This window comes from Megascapheus bottae, chromosome 15 (assembly GCF_031878675.1).
Source record: "Megascapheus bottae isolate mThoBot1 chromosome 15, mThoBot2.hap1, whole genome shotgun sequence".
Taxonomy (NCBI): domain Eukaryota; kingdom Metazoa; phylum Chordata; class Mammalia; order Rodentia; family Geomyidae; genus Megascapheus; species Megascapheus bottae.
The window spans coordinates 56,296,596-56,311,131 of NC_143523.1; the positions used below are offsets into that span (position 1 = coordinate 56,296,596).

The 14,536-nt window shown below is 52.0% G+C and overlaps 1 protein-coding gene and 1 long non-coding RNA gene across 2 annotated transcripts in view; both read right to left on the reverse strand.

Annotated features, from left to right (window-relative positions):
* Window positions 1-14,536, reverse strand: part of Arhgap22 (Rho GTPase activating protein 22) — an 84,247-nt gene that overhangs the window by 26,469 nt on the left and 43,242 nt on the right. The window lies entirely within an intron of this gene.
* On the reverse strand, window positions 9,157-10,753 carry LOC150054404 (uncharacterized). The gene is made up of 2 exons (XR_016537865.1): window positions 10,362-10,753; window positions 9,157-9,280 (listed from the first exon to the last, which is right to left on the reverse strand). It is a non-coding gene; the product is annotated as an uncharacterized LOC150054404 (long non-coding RNA).

A 14,536-nucleotide genomic window follows, 5' to 3' on the forward strand; every position in this document is an offset into this window, starting at 1 on the left:
CTAGGGTTTTGTGCATGCGAGGTGAGCACTCTACCACTAGGCTATGCTCCGGAACCTCAGGATTTTGAGAGTATAATCAGTTTTAACCTATAATTAATTAAAAATTAATTTTTCCAGATGCCAGTGGCCCATGCCTTGTAACCCTAGTTACTCAGGAGGCTAAGATCTGAGGTTCAAAGCCAACCTAGACAAGAAAATAAATGAGAGACTCTTATCTCCAATTAATCACCAAAAAGCCAAGCGTCCATCTGTGGCTTAAAGTGGTAGAGCACTATCCTTGAACACTAAAGCTCAGGGACAATGCCCAGGCCCTGAATTCAGGCCCCAGGATTGACACTGACACACACACACACACTCACTCTCTCTCTCTCTCTCTCTCTCTCTCTCTCTCTCTCTCTCTCTCTCTCTCTCTCTCACACACACACACACACACACACACACACACACACACACACACACACACACACTTATATAAAAGAAAGAGGGTGGGAGTGTGGCCTAGTGGTGGAGTGCTTGCCTAGCATGCACAAAGCCCTAGGTTCGATTCCTTGATACCACATACACAGAAAAAGCTGGACGTGGTGCTGTGGCTCAAGTGGTAGAGTTCTAGCCTTGAGAAAGCCCAAGGACAGTGCCCAATCCCTGAGTTTAAGCCTCAGACTGGGGGAAAAAAAAAAAGAAGGCAGCAGAGTCTGAAGTACATTTGCACACCCTGACGGCTCCCCCTGACTCGGATGAGCTAGGCTCTAGGGACTCAGCAGCCTCATGTGGCCAGTGGCTGCCACGGCACTGAAAAGCCTTCTGAGGGTGTCATCTGGGGTGGTGGTAGGGCTATGCTGAAGAAGCCATTATCCTATCATATCGCCCCCCAAAAATGTGTGTGTTTGGGGGATACTTGGCACCCTCAGACATCCAAAAACCTGCCTGTGTGTGCGCGTGTGATGAGCAGGATAGCCACACTGAGTTTCAAGGGCAAGGCTGAGCCAGCCTATGTCCCCGTGCCCTCCATCTCTTTCTCTACTCCCTTAGAAGCCATGCACACCCTCCTCCTCCCCCTTGCCCAAGGGCCAGCCTGCTATCCCCACAGCTGCTGGAGCCCTGGCTTCCCACTTACCCCTAAGCAGACACCTGCTCCTCTTCAGAATCTTGGTGGGGCAGAAGGGCATGGCTCAGGGAGCCACCAGGTGGGAGAGAAGGGGGACAGAAGGGGCCCAGCAAAGAGGTGGAGACAGCAGCAGCCTGCACTGCACTCCCCCTGGGGTGCACTGTGTATTTCCCAAGGCCTCAGGGCTGGGGGTGTTGAGGGTAGAGGGAGGGGGAGGGGAGGACCTGTGGGATCTGGGATTCCCACAGGGGTGGGCCCTGGGTATGCAGATTGCTGGAGGGGAAAGATGGGGAAATTCTAGAATGGTCTGGGCCTCTGGCTGCTTCCCTCTTGATTCTGGACCCCTGAGTGTGGTAAGTACCTGGGATAGCCTTGAGAAGTTAGCATCGACACCAGGGACACAGGCTCCTAGCCCTGTGCCCCTCGCCAGACTGGCTGCGGCTCATCCACACACCGGAAGTCACGAGTGCTCCCGGACATGGGATCTCTGGCCAGTGCAGTCATGTTTGCTTTGTCAGCAAAATGAGTCCCGGTGCTGGGCTTAGCAGCTCAGGTAGAAGCAGAGGTGAGCCTGGCACTTGCACATGGCTCTTGAGGCAGACCCTTTACTCTCTCAGGTGGGCAGCATCCTCCACAGACAGGGAAGCCAAGGCTCCGCAAGTTTACCCCCCTCCAGGGCAGTGGCACAGCCTGGACGGATGGAGCCTTTTCATCAATCATCTGCACAGCTCTCCCCTCCCTCCCTACCCCATGCCTGGCCTGCCTGCCTGCCATGGAGTTCAGTCCTCTGGCATGGAGTCAGGAGCCTGGACCAGGGGCCTGTCGAAAGACACTTCCTGGAGTCTCAGCAGACAGGGACACTTCTAGAAGGCTCAGTAGATAACAGGTCCTAAGTTCTGGTCAGCAAGGACACAGCGACAGACCTCCTGTTTGAGGCTGGCCCCTTTCTTTGCCACCTCCTTTGTCTCTCTGGACAAACATCCACCCTCCCCTTCAAAAGAAAAGCTGCCACTGAGAGCTGGTAGCTCATGCTGCTGAGGTCTGAGGACCCAGGCTTAAAGGTGGCCTGGAAAGTCTATGAGACTCATCTCTGAGTGAGCCAGCAAAAAACTAAAGAAGGAGGTGTAGCTCCAATGGCAGAGCACCCGCCTTGAGTGAAAAAGCTAAGGGACAGTGCCCAAGTCCCGAGTTCAAACCTCAGCCCTGACACATGCATTGACACGCACACACAGGCAATGCTGGTCAGCATAGGACAGGAACCAAGAGTCCCCGGCCGTCTGCCTCATCCCCTCAGTGACCACATGGTCAGGTCACACCCAACATGGCAGTGTCCACCAAGCCCCACTTTTCACCCTGCCTCCTCCAGAGACAGCTGCTGAGATTTATGTATTTTTTTATTTTTACCAGTTCTGGGGCTTGAACTCAGGGCCTGAGCATTGTCCTTGGGCTTTTCTCAAGGCTAGTGCTCTACCACTTGAGCCACAGCCCCACTTCTGTTTTCTTCTGTGTATGTGGTATCAAGGAATCAAAGCCAGGGCTTCTTGCATGCTAGGCAAGCACTCTAGCACTACACCACACTCCCGGCCCCACTGTGTATTTCTTTTTAAGGGACATAAGAGCCTTTTTTTTTTTTTGGTACCAGTACTGGACTTGAACTCAGAGCCTTAAGACATAGTTCCACTTTAGGCTTTTTTTGGTGGTTAACTGGAGGTAGGAGTCTCATGGAATTTTCTTGCCAGGGCTGGCTTTGAACCACAATCCTCAGATCTCAACTTACCAAGTAGCTAAGATTGCAGGCGTGAGCCCGGGGCTCTGGGCCTAGGAGCCTCGAATCAAGACTTGGTTTCTCTTCCTCCTTAAGGACAACGGCATCTGGGTGTTGCCCCCAGCTTCTCTGGGCCTCCCCTGCGCTTAGACAACTGTTTTAGGAAATCTGAAATTGGCTTCTCCCAGGAAATGTCTTGGGGCGTGGGGTTTTCAGCATCTGTGGGTGGCCTTGACCCGGGGACAGGAGAGCACCTGGAAACGCTGGGTGGCAGTGGTCATTTTTTTTCCCAGGGAAGGTTTACAGAAGGTATAGGGTGGGCATGCAGGGAAATGCCAGGCGGGACTGCTTGGGGAACCCCATACATGGGGGCACACACACCTTCCCCTTCCCTGGCCAGAGCCCCAGCACAGGCTCTCTGGGTCTTTAGGCCCTGCTGCAAAACTGCTTCCCTAAGCCTCCTCCTGGATCTCAAGGGGAGAGCTCCTCACAGCACAGACAGTGCCTGCCAGCCCCCACACACTTGGGTAGTGGGCTTACCTGCTTGTCTTGTGAGTGTGTGAGAGTGTGTGTGAGAGTGTGTGAGAGAGAGAGAGAGAGAGAGAGAGAGAGAGAGAGAGAGAGAGAGAGAGAGAGAGAGAGAGAGAGAGAGAGAGAGAGAGAGAGAGAGAGAGTGTGTGTGCGCGCCAGTACTTTAACTCAGGGCCTTGCGCTCTCAATTAGCTTTTCCACTCACAGCTGGTGCTCTCCCACTTGAGCTACACCTCCAGCACTGGGTTTTCCTGATTGGTTGAAGATAAGTCTCATGGATTTGTGTGTCCCAGCTGGCTGCCAAGTGTGCTCCTCAGATCTTAGCCTCCTCCGTAGCTAGGATTACAGGCATAAGCCACCAGCATGGAGTTCCACAACCATTCTCCGAGACCCAAACGTCCTTACTTTCCCTTGGCTTCTTAAAAAACGCCTTCCAAGGCCGGGCGCAGTGGCTCACATCTGTAATCCTAGCTACGGAGGAGGCTGAGATCTGAGGAACCTGGTTCAACACCAGCCCATGAGACTCATGTCCAATTAACACTAGAAAAACAGGAAGCGGGGCTGTGGCTCAAGGGGTAGGGTGGTAGCCTTGAGCTGAAGAGCTCAGGGACACCGCCCAGGCCCAGAGTTCAAGCCCCATGATCGACAACAACAACGAAAACAACAAAACTCCTTCCACACTTCTCAAGGTTTCCTTCTCCCTTTCTCCTCTCCACAAGGAATTACAGAAGGTCTGTCACATACCAGACATGGAGCCACGTGCTGGGGGACAAAAACTGATGGCAGAGAGATGAAGGATGCCCTCTGCTGCTGCTGTCACCATGACAACCATGCCACTACCCTTGCTACCACTAAGCCACTGGAGAGCCACAGTCAGCAGGGCATTATGGTCTGTCCGGGGCCTGGGGAGAAAGAAGAGTTGAAGCTGCAAGCTGAACATTGGTTGCCATTGTAATCCTAGTTACTGGGGAAGCTGAGATCTGAGAATCGGGATTCAAAACCAGCCTAGGAAAAATCCATGAGATACTTAAAATTAACTAGCAAAAAGCTGGAAGTGGAGGTGTGACTCAAGTGGTAGAGTACCGGCCTTGAGTAAAATAACACATGGTCAGCTGATCCCAAGTTCAAGCCCCAGTACTGACACATACAAAATATAAACCCCAAACCCTTGGATGGGGAAGGATACTAGGAAAGGAGTGCAGTGATTGAGAGGGGTCCACACACATAGATCAGTCTGGGGTAAGGGGAGCCCAGATAGGCAGAGGGGTCCTGCTTGTGGGAGGAGAGGGCACCCCAGTTGCCACTACACCCTGATTCATCCTTGTCTTCAGCAACTATGTGTAAGACTCAGTAAACAGAGACTATGATTGTAGGCATCCAATTTTTAAAATGCTGGTGGTGTTTGCTCCCTCCCATCCTCTAACTGCTCCCCAGCCATGGAATTGGCCCAGCAGCTTAGAACCATAGCCCAGACCCTGCCCCTAAGTCCCACACTCTGGCTTCTCCCTGCTCAGGACTCCCTTTGCCCCCAGACCTCCAGCCTGCTCTTAGGAGAGGCAATGGGTATAAAGTTGGGGCTGTCTGTCCATCACCCCAGGAGGCTGGGCTGGATTTCCATGGACACCAGCATCCAGCCAGCCACCTGCGTGTGCATCCCCAGGTACCCGACAAGAGAGCTCTGGTTTGTCCCCAGCTGGCAGTGCCTGACACTATGTTGGCAAGATTCTTGAACTACAGGCACTGTACTGGCAATTGGTGACACCGCAACGATGCAGGGCCGAGGGCTGGTGGCTCACACCTGTAATCCTAGCTACTAAGGAGGCAGAGATCTGAGGATCCAGTCTAAGTTTGAAGCTAGCTGGGGCAGGAAAGTCTGTGAGACTATCTCCAATTAACCACCAGAAAACTGGAAATAGAGCTGTGGCTCAAAGTGGTAGAGCACCAGCCTTCAGCAAAAAAGCTCAGGGAATATTATCCTGGCCCCAAGTTCAAGCCCCATGACTGAAGGCATAAAAAAAAAAGGTAGTCTTGGCCTTTACCAAGCATCTCAGGGCTACCTGAATGATAGCCCCCGCAATCCTGACCTTCAATAATCCAGGACCAGGAGGTTGTAGAGATTCAAGTTTGTCCTTTTGCCCACCCCCCTTCTTTTTTTATGGAGATGGCAGTGGTTCCTAGGCCCAAACCCAGGAAGATCTGAGGGCCATGGTTCAAAGCCAGCCCAGGCAACAAAGTACAGGCAGGAAGTCCCTTCCCCAAGCACCAAGGAACCTCCAGAAACTTGCATGGGTGGGGAGGGAACAGCTGGCCATTCCCAGCTCTTCCCCGCACACTTGGGAGGGGTAGAGAGGAAATGACAGGGTATGACATGGTTTCTCCTTGACTTGGCCTACTTCCCCAGCAGCCCCAGGTGGGGAGGAGGGCAGGCCAGGGGACTGCACGGAGGCAGCAACTGGACAGGCCAGTTCTGCTGGAGCTGGGCCTAGGGGCTAGTGGTATGTCACACAGCAGAGGTGACAGAGGCCAGGCCTAGGGGCTCCTCTGCCCTCGCCTCTCCCTAGCTATGGATGACCTCCTGATGTGAAGGGCCCCCAACCCATCTCTCACTGCAGCTGGTTCTATGGTCAAGCCAGATGTAAGCAACTGTAAGGAACCTGTAGGCTATACCTTAGGCCCTATGCATTCTTTCCCACCCAAACTCTCTGGTTTTGTGTTTTGTTTTTGGGGTGGGGGTGTGAGCATGCAGGCGTGCACATGCACATATACACACATTTGAACTCAGGATCAGGGCAATCTTCCCTAGCTTTTTCTGCTCCAGGTGGATCTACCACCTGGATCTGCTCCAGGCTGAGCCACAACTCCACTTCTAGCTTTTTTGCTGGTTAATTCAAGAGTTCCATGGACCTTTCTGCCTGGTCTGGCTTCCAACTGTGATCTTCAGATCTCAGTAGCTGGGATTATAAGTGTGAGCTATCAACCAGCCTGCTGTTGAGTGCTTTAAACAAAAAACACTATTTCTGTAAGTCGTCCCGTCTCTAGAGGCTAAGTGTACAACCAGCTAAGAAAAGTCTTCTTGCTAGTGTCAAGATGGAAGTTTGATGTGTTCAATTATCCAACTCAACTCTCTAGCACTAGTCCAAAAGACAGCCATTCACGATGCAGCCTAAGGGAACCCAGCGCTCCCTGTAGGCAATCTTTCACACTAGTGCTGATATGAACCTGTCTAGCTGCTCTCACCTTCACCCTTGAGGCAGGTCGCACCCTTCCACCTTTGCTCATCTCCCAGCAAAAGGCCTAGAGCTGAGATTTTTTTTTTTTTTTGCTTCCCTCTCAGCCCAGCATTGTCCCCCTTCAGCGGGGCTCCCACTCAAAGCCTCACAGGTCTCCTCAGTCCAGGCTGCAAGCAAACTGTTCTGCAAAAGGACCTTGTGCCAAGGCTCTGCACCGTCTACCCCACCCCACCATGCTCATGTAAGAGTTAGAACTTGCAGCCACAGACAACCAAGCTGGGTGAGAGCTCACTGTTCCCACACAGAGGTATTTAAGCAACTCTCTTCTCTCAGAACTTACTCACCTGCCAGTCTCACCCAACCATGGGCCTGGGAGTCACGTCAAGTAAAGGGGACACTAGGTACAGGCCCCTCAGGGCCTCTCTCGGGACACCCTTACTTTATTTTACCCACATTCCTGGCTCTCTGAATCCAAAGTTCACAGCTGATAGATCAAACCGTTAAAAACGCCATCGGCTAGTCAGGAGGCTGAGATCATGGTTCAAAGACAGGCCAGGCAGGATAGTCTGAGACTCTCATCTCCAACTGACCACTAACAAGCCAGAAGTGGAGCTGTGGCTCAGCTAACAAAGTATTAGCCTTGAGGATTAAAACTCAGGGACAGCACCCACACTCGAGTTCAGAACCCAGGATGGGCACACACACAAAAAGAAATGAGGGTTGGTTGCTGGGTGCTAATGGCTCACACCTAGAATTCTCTCTCTTCAGGAAGCTGAGAATCAAGGTTTGAAGCCAGAATAGGCAAGAAAGTCTATGAGCCCAATTAACCAACAAAAAGCTGGAAGTGGAGATAGGGCTCGTGTGGTAGAGAGTTAGCCTGGAAGGAAAAAGCACAGGGGTCCCAACAGGTACTGCAGCCAATCCCAGCCGCACGCCAGGCTCTTGTCTCAGCAGCCAGTTACAGTGCTCACTTCCTTCAGGAGGAATTTCTTTTTGTTTTGGCCAGTTCTGGGGCTGGCACTTGGGGCCCAAGCACTGTCCTTGACCTTTCCTCAAGGCTAGTGCTCTACCACTTGAGCCACAGCACCATTTTTGGCTTTTTCTGTGTATGTGGTAGTGAGGAATGGAACCCAGGGCTTCATGCAGGCTAGGCAAGCTCACTACCACTGGGCAACACTCCCCAGTCCAGGAATGTTTTTCTATGCCGAGACATGGGTAGGTCCAATGGAGACCAAGTACCTAAAATGTCATCCAACCACTGGCACAGATGGGCATCGGGCTGGGGTACCCAGATACTCAGCGTCCTGTAAGGGCACAGCATGTCCAGGCAGGCAGCCCCGAGGAAGGGTCTGTTAGGAACCAGTGGGTATGCCACCCATTCACACAAGAGCTCCGAGATGTTCAACAGCAGAGAACACTGCATCCCATCAGCTCACCGGGGCTCAGCTGTCCCCAGAGCCATCATACACCCCACCAATGGGGACATCGTCTGACACCCATCATTCCAGATGCCCCTTCTGCCCGTGGCTCACACCTGTCAATCTAGCTACCCCAAGGGGTCTGAGCTGAGAATCATAGTTTGAAGCCAGTCCTGGGAAAGAAAGCCTGCGAGACTATTAAGCAAAAAGCCAAAGTGGAGCAGTGGCTCAAGTGTTAGAGCACTGTGTTGAGTGAAGCAGCTCAAGGACAATGCCTAGATCCTGAGTTCAGGCCCCAGTACAGACACAGAGCCACTCCTAAGACTGAGGAGGGAATACTGCCCGTCAACGATGAAATGGGATAGCAGAAGACACACAGCCAGGCGGGGCCAAGGCTTTGGTCCTACATGCTAAAGGCCTTCCCACCTGGGTCCAGCCCCGGGGGAGGTCCGGTGCCAGGGCAAAGGATAAAGGGGAAGCTGTGCCTCCAAGACACACACACGCCATTTTGTGGTCCCCAATCCCCTGGCGTGCTCCAGACTAGCCTGGGAGGGGTGGAGGGGGGCAGCAGCGTCTACCGTGGACCCCAGGGCTTCATCTAGGAGCACACAGAACAGGGGGCTCCAGTACCGTGGTCAGTGATGGCAGGAACTGCACTGTCCCCCAGGCAGAGGCCAGAACGGGAGTGGGCACAGCGACGCTTTGTTCTGGCCCCGCTGCCGCTCTGTGAATGCTGCTGTTGTGGTATTTTAAGAAAATTCTACAAATAGCACTGGCTCAGAATGGGCCTGGGAGCCGGGATGTAAATGTTGACTGGGGAGGGCGGCTGCTGGGGAGCACTGGCCGGGACAATGGAGGCCCACAGGGGCAGGATGCGGAATGACCCCAGCCCATTTGAGACTCACAGTCCCATTCCTCCCCCATCTCACCCCAGCCTTTCCAGTGGCTCCGGAGACTTTATTGGGAGCAGCTCCCTGGCCTCTCTGAATAATGGGAAGGCCTGTGGCCCCCTTTCTGTGCCATCACTCCACATTTCCAGGGGTGTCCAGGCTCTGAAGATGTCTCATGACTCAGAGGAGAGGGGGGTGCAGGACGGAAGGAAGGATGTTCCTCATTAAAAAATCACTTTATTAGGTAGCCAGAAGAATCTCAAAGACTCATTGTCCTAGAAGTCAAGGACCATTAATTGCAATCTTTCTAGAAGAATCTATTCCAGAGACTTGGAAGACAGCTGAAGGAAAGAGAAAAGAACAGATTTTGGAGTCAGTAGAGCTAGGTGGGAAGGCAGCTGTCCGGGGCCCCTGGGTGGCCTGGCATTTTTTAAGTTATTCATTTCTCTAAGTCTCTAAATCTTGGCCCTTGACAGCCAAGCTGGGGGTGATGTGGGAGGCTCACACGGTGACACTCAGAAAACACTTGGTTGTGGGTGCTGGGTCTGTAATCATAGCTACTCAGGGGCTGAGATCTGAGGATTGTGTCAGAGCTAGCCTGGCCAGGAAGGGCTGAGATTCATCTTCACTAAAAGTACCAAAAACAACAACAACAAAAGTCCAAAGTCGGAGCCTCGTCTCAAGTGGTAGAGTGCTAACTTCTACCCACACCCAGTTACTCAGGAGGGAGGCTGCGGTCTGATTATCCCGAGTCAAAGCCAGCCAGAGCAGGAAAGTTCATGGCACTTTATCACCAACTGACCACCAAAAAAGAAGCAGAAGTGGGGGTGTGGTTCAAGTGGTACCGTGTCTGCCTTGAAGAAAAAAAAGCTAAGGGACAACACCCAGACCGTGCGTTCAAGTCCCAGTACTGGCGTAAGTAAAAGTAAAAGATGGAATTAAAGAGAAAACACCTCATCTGGAAGATTCCAAGCCCAGGCTAGGGGGTGTCCAGGAAACCGTGGGCTCCCCTGGGCCTGTGGGTTTGAGGACACAGCAGCTATGGTGCAGGAGGGGAGGGGAGGGCTGGGGGCAGGCAAGGCCTCACTGGATTAGAAAGTTCTGGCATTGTCAAGGCAAAGCTGGTGCTGGACAGGGATCCTACCCCAGTCCCTCCAGCCTGCCCTTGATACTTCACGGTGGCCACAGGACATTTGTTCAGCCTGCCACAGGGGTGGAGGCACAGGGAGCTCCGGCCAGTCACAGAGGCTGGAGACAGGGTCAAGGACTGGAGTCTAGACTCAAGGCTGCCACCATCCCGCACCCTGCACGTGGGCCCAAGGGGGTCCCTGACAGGCCTGAGCCCTGGAAGAGGGACAAGGTACCCCAGGCTCTCCCTGCCTCCCTCCGAATCTCAGGGGCAGACCAAGGATGTGGAGGGACCTCGTGTGGAAGATGTGTCCTCACTCCTCGTCGAGGGGCTCGGCACCATCGCTGGCGGGCGGTGTGCCCGGGGTGTGCGCGAAGACTTCCACCACGGCTTTGGAGGACCCTGGGCGCTTGGGGCTGGGGCGAGGCATCACGCCCCACAGCAGCCTGGGCGGCCATGCCGAGCCAGGCACGGAAGACTCAGGAGACAGACAGTGGGGGTGTGGGGGCGCCCCAGGAACGCTGGGACAGTAGCGGAGGAGGATATTCCAGCTCCGGACCAACCGCCTGGCTGTCCGGCTGAACGCCATCTAAATCTCAGGTGAGAGAAGGCCTGCGGGGTGCAGTGGCTGAGGACAGGCACCCAGGTTCTCCACTGTCCCTGTGCTCGACACCTGACAGTACCACGGGACACAGGCCACTGTGACATCATCAATGACCAGGCCTGCTGGTCATAAGAGACAGGGCGTGGCCAGGTAATCCAGGATTGAGGATTATAGGTGTGAGCCGCCAGCCACCAGCACCTGGCTAACTACGTAGGAGGCCGAGATCTGAAGACTGGGGATCAGAGTCCAAAGCCAGGCTGGGCAGGAACGTCCATGAGACTTATCTCCAAGGAACTACCAAAAAGCCAGAAGCAGAACTGTGGTTCAGGTGGCAAAGCACCAACCTTGAAGAAAAGAAACAACAATGGAGACAATTCCCAGGGCCTGCCCTCAAGCCCCAGTACCGGATGTGTGTGTGGCAAGGTGAAGGGGAGAAAAGGAGATGTCCCGGGGTGTGTCACTGAGTTGTTGGGCCTTGCCGGCTGGTGCCCGCCTGCAGAGCTGGCCAGGGGCACACAGCCCCTTCTACGCTCTGCCCGGCCCTCCATTTGAGCAGATCTGAAGGGACCCCAGGCACAGTTCCCCAGGGAACTTGGACAAGGACAGGCCCTCTGTGTGATGTGTTCTCAGAAAGGAACCTGGCAGACGGAAGCCACAAAGGAGAAGCTGATGGTCGGCACCTGACCTCTGACCCCACCCAAACTGGATGTGACTAGGGAAGCCCAGGCCTTTGGCATCAAGCATTCTGAGCTGAGTCCATGAAATAACTTGGGGTGGGGGAGGGGGAGGAGACAGTGTGGTGGGCATCCCTCAGTTTCCTCCTCTCTCATGAAAACACTAATAGCAGAATGTATTTAAAAACAAGAGCAACTCTACATCCTCATATATAAAGAAAGTGCTTGGTACATAATGCTGGACAGGTTGTAAATGTGATCATGTCAAGCATGGCTGAGCACAAAGCCAGCCCAGACAGGAGAATCCATGAAACTCTCACCTTCAATTAACCACCAGAAAGCCTGAAGTAGAACTGTGGCACTGATCTGGAGAGAAAAAAAAAGCTAAGGGACAGTGGGGACAGTGCCCAGGCACGGAGTTCAAGCCCCAGTGCCCACCTCCCACCCCCACCCCCCCCGCACACACATCTAGTCATAATGTGAGCTCCTCTGCCATGCATGAGGGTGGGGAATAGAAAGCCCCTGGTGGAGGAAGGGCTGTCACAAGCCACTTAGCACACTCTTTGGGGAAAACCATTTCCAGGGTATCTCTTGGAAGGAGCCAGCAATAATTCCTCAGTGTTTCAGCTGCAGTACCAGCTGGGACATATAAGGGCTGGCCAAGCTTAACAGTAAGATATGAAGAGGGAGATGTTCACAGCGTACTTTCAGGAAGCTCTGGCAGAGTCCTGGAGATTCACAAGGTGAAGTAACCTGAGGGTCATAATATGACCCCCAATGACCCCCCCCCCATTTTATAAACCAAGATCACAACATTCAAAGAAACAGGCAAGTCTGGCTCATGTGCGAGGTGGAGTCGGGGAAAGCAACCAACCAGGAGACCATGGCTCAAGTCTATAATCCTAGCTACTCAGGAGGCTGAGATCTGAGGATCACAGTTTGAACCCAGCCCAGGCAGGAAAGTCTGTGAGACTCTTAACACCAATTAACCACCAAAAAACTAGAAATAGAGGTGCGAGTCAAGTGGTAGAGTGCTAGCCTTTAGCAGCCTGACTCCAAGTTCAAGCCACTGTGCCCACACCAAACAAAACAAAAAACACAAAAACCAAGTGAGCTCTCATCAGATTCCATGGAAGTCTGAAAAGGGCGGGAGTACATTTCAAAGTAATGAAAAGAAGGAAAAGTTACCAACAATTCTATATCCAACAAAAATCATCCTTCAGAACTGAAGCAGAGGGGTGGAGAACATATCTAGTGGTCAAGTGCTAGCCTTGCATGCACCAAGCCCTGGGTTCCATTCCCCAGTACCACATATGCAGAAAAAATTGGAAGTGGTGCTGTAGCTCAAGTGATAGAGAGCTAGCTTTGAGAGAAAAAAAAAGTGTCCAACCAGAGACTCCTATCTCCAATTAACCTCTAGAAAACGGGAAGTGGGGCTTGGCTCAAGGGTAGGGTGGTAGTCTTGAGCTGAAGAGCTCAGGGACAGCGCCCAGGCAGAGTTCAAGCCCCAGGACCCACAAAAAAAAAAAAAAAAAAAAAAGCAGAGGCTGGGAGTTCGGCCTAGTGGTAGAGTGCTTGCCTAGCATGCACACAGTTCTGGGTTTAATTCCTAGGTACCATGTACATAGAAAAAACTGGAAGTGGTGCTGAGGCTCAAATGGTAGAGCTGTAGCCTTGAGAAAAGGACAATTCTCAGGCCCTGAGTTCAAGCCCTGAGACTGGCAAAAAAAAAAAAAAAAAAGAGAAGAAAAAAAGAAATGAAGCAGAAATTAAGACATTAAGATCTTCCCAGTCCAAAAACAAATAAAAACAAACAAACCAAAAAAAAAAAAAGAAACCTATGACTATTCTATTCTCTCCCCTAGCAGATCTGCAGGGGGGATGAGCAACAAAGGAACACCCAGATTCACATGAATACAGTTCAACATAAAACACAATATAAGGCTGGGAGCTGGTGGTTCATTTGTGTCATCCTAGCTACTCAGGAGGCTGGGATGTGAGGATGATAGTTCAAAGCCAGTGAGGGCAGAAAAATCCACAAGACTCAATTCTAGTTAGCCACCAAACGGCGAGAAGTGAAGCTGTGGCTCAAATGGTAAAATGTTCACCTTGAAGCCAAGCACAGTGGCTCACGCCTGTAACCATAGCTATGCTGGCGGCCGAGATCTGAGGATCAAGGTTCAAAGTCAGCCCGGGCACAAAAGGACCTGAGATTCTCATCTCCAATGAACCTCTAGAAAATGGGAAGTGGGGATTGAGCTCAGGGACAACGCCCAGGCCAAGTTCAAGCCCCATGACCCAAACGCACACAAAAAGTGAACCTTGAGGAAAACAAGCTCTAGGATGGTACTCAAGCCCTGATTTTAGACTCCAATACTAGCACAAAAACAAAAAATAACATCAAGTGTTACTAAAACGTACAAAAAATAGAAAAGGAACAGTTCTCAATTCCTATTATGCACTCAACAGTTCTCTGATAACAAAGATTACTGCAAGAAAACAGACCTATAACAAATATTCCTTGCATATAAAGACAGCTGAAGTCAGCTGAAGAACAAACAGAACATGGTCCCCTCACACTACGGAATACCATTCTGCCATAAAAAGGAATGAAGTCGCTGGGTGTGGAGGCAAGCACACCTGTTCCTAGCTACTTGAGAAAGAGGAGGACTAGGTTTGAGGCCAGACTGGGTAAAAATGAGATCCTATCTGGTGTGGTGGCACATGCTGGAGGAGGAGTCAGGAGGATCTCATACTGAGGCTGGCCAAGAAATAACACAAAACCCTCTCGGATAAATAAAAAGGACTAGACATATGGTTCACATAGTGAAGTACTAATCTAACAAATGGAAGACCCTGAATTCAATCCCCAATACTGCCTAATAAACACAAAGTAACAATGCACTGGGAATCATGATGATTCTATGCTAAGTGAGAAAACTGGTCACACAAGGTCCTGAGCCACGGCAAGGAGGCTGCAGAAGCTGCAGGGTGGTGCAGGATGGGTAAGGGAGAGTTCTCAGAAACAGGAAGTGCCTACTCAGGAGCTGAGATTGGAGGGTCTCCCTTCCAAACCAGCTGAGGCCCAGAAACCTAACACTATTTCCAATGAAGCAGCAAAATGCTGGGAAGTGGAGGCGTAGCTCAAGTGGTAGAGCACCAACCTCGAGCCAAAAGGCTAAACAAAAGT